We start from the raw sequence: 6,000 nt of genomic DNA, 5'->3' as shown, positions 1-6,000 counted from the left end.
TTCACACGTAAGGTGTTTTTGATTAGATTTATCATATACAAATTACACATACACACAAGTGCACACAATAAGTTTAGGAAATGCATATTTTTTGAATGAAAATGGTTCACATATATATATACCATATTTTATTTATACGAGATATATATATTTCGTTTCACAAAATATCATACAATTAGGCTAACAAAGATAATAATTCATGCTCTGCATTATTTTCATCTGAATACATATTTGAAGTAAAACAGTTTGACATAGACATTGAAACAATATAATATTTTACACCATTTTCGTTAAACAAGAGGGTGGTCTTAATAAGAACAATTGAGTTTAAGCATCTCCAAACTCATTTTGTTTGAATAATTTTGGCAAAATTATTTTAAAGACAAAGTATTTTATGTGTGTGTTATTAATTCTATGTATACAGGTTCACTTATTTTAACTCACATTGCAACCACTACAAAAAATGTGAAATAAATTTAAATTAGCCCTTTTTCTTTCTAGAACGGCTACAGATTATAACAGAAAGTACAATTACTTATAATAATGTGGCCTCAGAATTTTCTTTATTCAGTTTAGAATGTGAAATATATCCACACACATAAAACAGAATGTCCTAAAATTTATAGAGTTTATTCAGTTTTCTAACCCTACTTGGGTCCCTGGATGTTTTTTCCAAGATGTCAGTAGGAGAGGCACCAGTCTACTCATAATATTGGTTCAGATTTGATGCAGGGCTACCCAGTTGGGTTGAGCGTCACCCTTCTTTTTGATCAATATTCGTTCAGTACATTGCTCATAATTCCAAATGCAAAGTAGTCCCATCCTGGGTCCTTAGTTGAGCACAGTTTGTTCTACATCCTCCCCATAATTCCGGGGGCAAGTGGAATTTATCATAATTCCAGACTGGATGAGTTCTGTTTCCTCAGGTTGTGTAAAGCATACAAGATCCCTTTACTCCAACCCTGGGGTGTTGCCTTTCAGACTTTTTTAGGTTGAGAAGAAAGTTTGTCTACTTAGGTGTTGCTTACCTTCTCATTGTGATTTTGGTGGCTCGGAACACATCACTCTATGGCTACAGGTTGGGATCCACTATAAGTCTGTGTATACATATATATATATATTTATATACATTGCAGTCCAATTGCCTAAGCCACCAATGTGGGATATAGGGACAATGGCCCTATAATTCCAACCAACCCCAAGCAGTGGAACCTTGGCTATCTGGTTAGGGCCTGGCCAATAGTGATGATAAATCATGTAAAATTCCATCCATAGTACATCAGTTAAGTTCCTGGTGAAGACCACATCTGTTCTGAATGTAGTGCACTTCCCCCACCAGGGTACCAGTCTTCTATTGACACACCCATAATCTATGCAGACACCTGTATGGATAATGCCCTCACCAGCTCCTCCACCTTTTCAATATGGGACTCTAGCTGTAGTGTGAGAGAAGTTATGTTTTGGAAGTTAACATTTTTTTAAATCGAAAATGTATTTCCAATAATACTTGCCTATACTAACACCCTCCCGCCCTTTCTCCCCACTAAGAGCCGGTGTTAGAGACTGTGGATTGAGTCAGTCTCAAAAAACTGGTAACATTATCTGAATGAAGTGCTTATATTTAGTACTAGGATAGAGGGTGCATTGATGTAGGTGGAGAGTGGCACGAGAGAAATATTGCCAAGGGCAATTAAGTGGGGTATAAAAGACTGGAATAAATGAGAAGAAATCAGACCAGTATTTAGATGGGCAAAGGAAGAAACCCTGGGAATTATGTAATAGCTGTAGTGTGACTGGAGGTAAGTATTATTGGAAATACATTTTTGATTTAAGAAAATGTTAACTTTAAAAGCTGTAGGATCAGATTTCAGTTTCCTAAATTTAGTATTTTCATTCAGAATAGCTAAATCTTTTTCTATATAATCTTTCTTATTCAGAATTACTATGCCATTAATTTTATCAGATTTAAAGATTAATGAATTATCTAGTGAACTGAGATGTTTTATATCCAAAACATTCTTTAGATAAATTTCTCTGCAATTTCTTAGGATCAAAACTAAGAAAGCTTGAAAGCACTAAACCTGAGATTTCATTAACTAAATTATCAAAAGTAACATTATTTTTGCCTTGAATGGGTAAGAGTTTAACTTCCATTAAAAATTCTTTAAATACTCTACATATTCTTACTTCCAAGGAGTAACTGTAAATCATAAACCTCATGACAGTAACTTTTTTCAGCTCTTATCAGTTGATAATCCAAAAGATTTTAAATAACATGTATAGGATGTTAAAAAAAAAATAGCCACACTAAACTTTTTGTTTTAAGATCAATTCAATAAGATTCATATTTAATAACATGATGCAAATGTATAAAATCCAGTCTTGAGACAACTTCTTTCAAAGTTTACCCCACATTTCCCCATTTTTAGTATTTTAAACTAATATTTAAATTAATAATCATAAGAATTGTTTTGTGAAGATGATAACTTATTCAAAGTTTAAAGAAATTAGGAACTGTATTATATTGTTTTCATTCATTTAAAAAATTAAAATGTAATCTGTTTTCTACAGTTTTAAATAAAATATGGTCTTCTTGATAGTGTACTGTTTGTAAATATGTATATTAATTTAAGTATTTGGCCAGTGTTATCATATAAATTTTCTCATAAATCATTATTTTCATTCTGAGATTACAATTTCCCAAAAAATGTCCCATTAGTTCAAATCATTTATAAAAGATATAATGATGATGCTTTTAAGAAATTTAGAACTTTAAATGAGTTTTAAGGAAAATAACAAACACACTGCATTTTCTGATAATACCTTTTACAGGTCATTGATTACAGTTAACTTCATATAGCAAAGTCTTAACATTCATATCAGAGCCTATGTTTCCATTCACTTGTAGCTTAATAATTCTTTGTTACATAATTAATTCATTCATGTGAAACCCTACATACATATACAACCACACATATATTTATTTAGATACATATATTATATACTGTTAACTCCATTACACATTGTCGTGTGCACTAATAGCTTTCAACAGATTACTCCAGGCTCCCACTGAAAGTATTTTATAACCATCTTGGGTTATTTTCTGAAGCTACTATTGATAGTTATTGTTTAGTAAAGTGCTGCCACCTGCAAGTTGTCCTACTTATTTGTTTTTGATTTTTCTTCAGGCTTCTTGAAATAAAAAATCACTGGTTAAACTAATGCTCAAAGTAAAATTCCTGTAAGTTAGGATGACTTACTCATGCTGTTAATATATGTATATAAATATACAATTAAAACAAATACAACTCTCACTGCCTGTTGAGAAGTTACACACCCTTTAAGTGTACCACCAAGAAAATTTATGGTATTCTTCATGAGCTGTTGCTACTCGGCTTGACCAGGAGAGTGATTCTCACAAAATATCTTTGAAATTTTGCCTTGGAAAGGGATGCAAAGCCCCATGACTGTATTTTTGAACTCTAATCCATCATTTTCAGTTGAGCAAACTGTCAATGCATAAGGTTTTATATCTACTGGCACCAGCCATCCTAAACTATGTAAATTGAGCAGGTATCAAAACTATAGGGTGAAAGCACGTGCAGATACATAGTTATTGGTTAGTCCCAGCACATTAGATTAGCAGTTTCTAGCTCAAGGTTTCAAAAGAATCATATGGGTGGACAGTTATTATTCATTATTTATTGCCAATTTTTAAGCACAAATTTGTTAAGTTTTATGAAATTCTCCTAATTAAAAAGCATTTAGCATCATGTGATATTAGCTTAAGCAATTAACGTAAATAATGATGCTTGATACGGTTGTACCAAGTGCATCTAGGTAATGACAAGAAACTGTTAATCTAGATTCCATTGCATTACTATAAAGGAAGTTATTAACAGTGATTTAGAGAGGAAAAGCTACCACCATATATTTTAAAGAATCTGATTGGTTCTGGAAAGTATAGATCTGTTCTGAATAATAGGGTTGTGATCCTAAAGCTAATGTTGGTTACTATAGTGTACCATTTTTTTATTTGGTGGGGTTTGTTTGTGTGTATTGACAAAATGTCATGATATCTAATCCAAAAACATCTTAGGTGTGAAAAAATGGTATGGCCAAAAAAGGATTGAGGGTGTGACTTAAAGGAATGAAATCAAAATTAGTGGCCAAATTGGTAACTATACTTAGCATTCAAGAATTTTACAGCAAATATTCATTCATTAGTTAGCTAGGCCGTGTATTTTGTTTTACTTACTGTCATGCACTAAGTTGAACAAAAATGTGGATTGGATAACTAATAATTGAATATTTGCTGTAAAATTCTTATCAATGCTATAAGTGTGGCTACTAGTTTTGTGGCCAATTTTGACTTACTTTCTTCAAGTCACACACTGAATTGTTTTTTGGCAGCACCTTTTTTTTTCACACCTAAGATGTTTTTGATTACTGTATTTTTCGGTGTATAAGACGCACTTTTTTACTCCAAAATTTGATGTCAAAATCTGCTTGTGTCCTATACACCGAAGGTATGAATAATATATATGTATATATACAATATACACAAGCCATGTGTAAATATATTTAAATAGGCAATCATAGTTTAGTTCAGTTGAATGTGTTATTTATAACAATAGTAGTTTCATTTCTTTTAAAAACATAACTGTTTATAATCCTCCCTAAATAATAAAAAAATAAATTATAGTAATGGATGAGAGTGAAAAAGCTTGTAAATACACGACAATCCCTGTTTAATGAGGAGCAGAATAAGGCCGTTTCAGGCCTAACTTTAACAAATAAAAAATCATTTTTGAGTGCTTGCCTTGGATTCAAATGTGCAATGTGCTTGACCAATCAGAGTGCTTAATCGGTATTTCAATTTTCATTTGATACTCGGCAGTCTGGCACGTGCTTACTGTCAAGTTGGATGCATCACCAAAAGCCGAAGTACCGTATCTTAGGCCTCGGGAGCAAAATAGTTGTTTCTTCATTTTTGTTCTATTTTTTCACCCCTTACAATGTTTAAACAAAAGAGACTGTCATACACAGATAAATTTAAATTAAGTGTCATTAATTATGCAAAAGAGCATGGAAACAGAGCTGCCAAAAGATATTTTGGTTCTCTACCAACAGAAAAAATGATTCGTTGCTGGCGTGAACAAGAAGAAGAATTGAAAATGGTTAAAAGTGATAAATGCAATTTCCAAGGAAAAAACACAAAATGGCAAGATCTCGAAAAGATCAGAGAAGGCAAGGACTATCCGTTTCTACAAATATGATAATTTTTAAAGCAAAGAGGATTGCATGTGATAATAGTTTAGAAGATTTTACTGGTCATACATCGTGGTGTTATCGGTTCATGAAACGCAAAGGCTTAGGTCTGCATGTGGGTGAAGAATTCATGGGAAAAAGTAAGAATTGATATAGTGATTAAGTCATTTAAGAAATGTGGTATCAGTAACGCAATTGATGGGACCAAGGATGACATTCTCTTTGACCATAATATTGGATCCAATGATTCCTATCCAAGTAACAGTGAAAGCAATGAAGATTTTGTAGGTTTTGAACCAAACTATATGACAGTAAACCTTTTTTTTTATTTACGGTATTTTCTTATTTTGATGTTTTGAGATCTTTTGTGTTTAGAACAATATATACTAATTTTTAAAGTATCAAATTGAATTTTTGTTCAATAAAAATCTTTCTATTGCGACTGTAGCTTTTTTTCCCCAAAACTATGTTTTCAAAATAAGGGTGCGTCTTATATTCCGAAAAATATGGTAGATTTATCATATACAAATTACACATACACACAAGTGCTTATCTTGTTTTACCCACTATCATGCCATTGAATAAAAAGTGCAGCATTGCTAATTAATGAATGAATATTTGCTGTAAATTTCTTATCAATGCTATAAGTGTAGCTACCTGTTTGGCTACCAATTTTGATTTCATTCCTTTAAGTCACATGCTCAATCCTTTATTTGTTTAGGTGTTTTT

At 32.0% G+C, this 6,000-nt stretch overlaps 1 protein-coding gene across 5 annotated transcripts in view; it reads left to right on the top strand.

Moving 5' to 3' along the window:
* Positions 1 to 6,000, top strand: part of LOC106468680 (centrosomal protein of 89 kDa-like) — a 121,237-nt gene that overhangs the window by 51,477 nt on the left and 63,760 nt on the right. The window lies entirely within an intron of this gene.

This window comes from Limulus polyphemus, unplaced genomic scaffold (assembly GCF_000517525.1).
Source record: "Limulus polyphemus unplaced genomic scaffold, Limulus_polyphemus-2.1.2 Scaffold3110, whole genome shotgun sequence".
In the NCBI taxonomy this organism is placed as follows: Eukaryota; Metazoa; Arthropoda; class Merostomata; order Xiphosura; family Limulidae; genus Limulus; species Limulus polyphemus.
Note: the sequence above shows the minus strand (reverse complement) of the source record. Positions and strands in the feature narration are given on the sequence as shown.